Below are 2,500 nucleotides of genomic sequence, written 5' to 3'. Positions count from 1 at the left end.
GAAATTTTGCACAGAGGTTGGCAAAAATCCAATCCAACTTTATTAATTTTTCCAGAATTTTTCGAGGTCGGGAAGTATTTTTTTTATTTTCCTACCATTAAAAATCGAGGAAATCGGAAAAAATAGGAACCGGCTCGGAATGACCCCAAATTCAGTGGGCAGCCTCATAAAAATATGGCTGATTTTACTGGATTGATTTCATGTGGAAAGCACGACGTTTTGTTGTAGGAATGCGGGAACCCCGGCGGCTCGCCTGCCGCGGCCAGCGACGTCGGGCTGGCCCCTGCAGCGCCTAGCCTCTCCCACGCGGGGGGCAGGCCAGAACGCGGGGGGCCAGGGCCCGAAGGCAGCCCCCCCGCGGGCGAGAGAGCAAGCCAGCAGGGGCTGTCGCCTGCCGCGGCCAGCGACGTCGGGCTGGCCCCTGCAGCGCCTAGCCTCTCCCACGCGGGGGGCAGGCCAGAACGCGGGGGGCCAGGGCCCGAAGGCAGCCCCCCCGCGGGCGAGAGAGCAAGCCAGCAGGGGCTGTCCGCCTGCCGCGGCCAGCGACGTCGGGCTGGCCCCTGCCGCGGCCAGCGATGTCGGGCTGTCGCCTGCCGCGGCCAGCGACGTCGGGCTGGCCCCTGCAGCGCCTAGCCTCTCCCACGCAGGGGGCAGGCCAGAACGCGGGGGGCCAGGGCCCGAAGGCAGCCCCCCCGCGGGCGAGAGAGCAAGCCAGCAGGGGCTGTCCGCGCGTCGCGCAGCGCGGCATGGCTGCGGGGGCCGCGCGCGCGCGCCCAAGCGCCCAAGGGCCCCCAAGGGCCCCAGGCCCTCAGGCCCCAGCGCCCCAGCGCCCAGCGCGGGCGGGCGCGCGCGCGCGTGTGGTCTTTGAGGGGCGCCGGCCTGGTGGCTCCCTAAAGAGCAATAAGTGTCATTGCAGCTCTGGCAGGGGGAGACACTACTAGGTCCCAGCTGTCACCCCCCCTCTAAAAAATTCATTTCTTGGTATTTTGAGCTGAAATTTTGCACAGAGGTTGGCAAAAATCCAATCCACCTTCATTAATTTTCCCAGAATTTTTCGAGGTCGGGAAGTATTTGTTTTAATTTTCCTACCATTAGAAATCGAGTAAATCCGCAAAATTAGGAACCGGCCCGGAATGACCCCAAATTCAGTGGGCAGCCTCATAAAAATATGGCTGATTTTACTGGATTGGTTTCATGTGGAAAGCACGACGTTTTCTTGTAGGAATGCGGGAACCCCGGCAGCTCGCCTGCCGCGGCCAGCGACGTCGGGGACGCTGGCCTGCGCTGTCGAGCCCGCGAGGGCTGTCTCCGCGGCAGGCCCCCCCTGAACGGGGCACGACAGGCCACCGCGCTGGCTCGTCCAGCGTCGACAGTCCCTCGTCCAGGTTTCAGATCGCGCCAAGTCGAACCCATGACCTGCTCAAGCCATCGTGCGCTGCCGAATTCGCATCTGCGTGTAGGCTGCCATTCCACGCGGCAGCCCCTGTTTTCGTCAGCGTGCCCCCCTGACGAATTTTCCTGCCTGGCCCAGTCCAGCGTCCAGCCCCTGTTCGTCGAAAAATCTGCGCTGCCGATTTTCCACGCGGCAGCCCCTCTTTTCGTCAGCGTGCCCCCCTGACGAATTTTCCTGCCTGGCCCGGCCAGTCCAGCCCCTGTTCGTCGAAAAATCTGCGCTGCCGATTTTCCACGCGGCAGCCCCTCTTTTCGTCAGCGTGCCCCCCTGACGAATTTTCCTGCCTGGCCCGGCCGGTCCAGCATCCAGCCCCTGTTCGTCGAAAAATCTGCGCTGCCGATTTTCCACGCGGCAGCCCCTGTTTTCCTCAGCGTGCCCCCCTGACGAATTTTCCTGCCTGGCCCGGCCGGTCCAGCATCCAGCCCCTGTTCGTCGAAAAATCTGCGCTGCCGATTTTCCACGCGGCAGCCCCTGTTTTCCTCAGCGTGCCCCCCTGACGAATGTTCGTCGAAAAATCTGCGCTGCCGATTTTCCACGCGGCAGCCCCTGTTTTCCTCAGCGTGCCCCCCTGACGAATGTTCGTCGAAAAATCTGCGCTGCCGATTTTCCACGCGGCAGCCCCTCTTTTCGTCAGCGTGCCCCCCTGACGAATGTTCGTCGAAAAATCTGCGCTGCCGATTTTCCACGCGGCAGCCCCTCTTTTCGTCAGCGTGCCCCCCTGACGAATTTTCCTGCCTGGCCCGGCCGGTCCAGCCCCTGTTCGTCGAAAAATCTGCGCTGCCGATTTTCCACTCCGCAGCCCCTGTTTTCGTCAGCGTGGCCCCCTGACGAATTTTCCTGCCTGGCCCGGCCAGTCCAGCGCCCAGCCCCTGTTCGTCGAAAAATCTGCGCTGCCGATTTTCCCCGACGAACCTGCAGCTGCACAAATCCGCGCTGCCACTGCCCCATTGTCTGGACCAACAGTCTTTTCCATCAAGCCCTGGACTATAAATCGTCCAGACTCATCGCCAGCACCCGCTGCCGATTCTGCCGACTTTGCCGATTTCG

This window comes from Populus nigra, chromosome 2, assembly GCF_951802175.1.
Source record: "Populus nigra chromosome 2, ddPopNigr1.1, whole genome shotgun sequence".
NCBI classification, from domain to species: Eukaryota; Viridiplantae; Streptophyta; class Magnoliopsida; order Malpighiales; family Salicaceae; genus Populus; species Populus nigra.
This window is presented reverse-complemented; position numbering follows the sequence as displayed.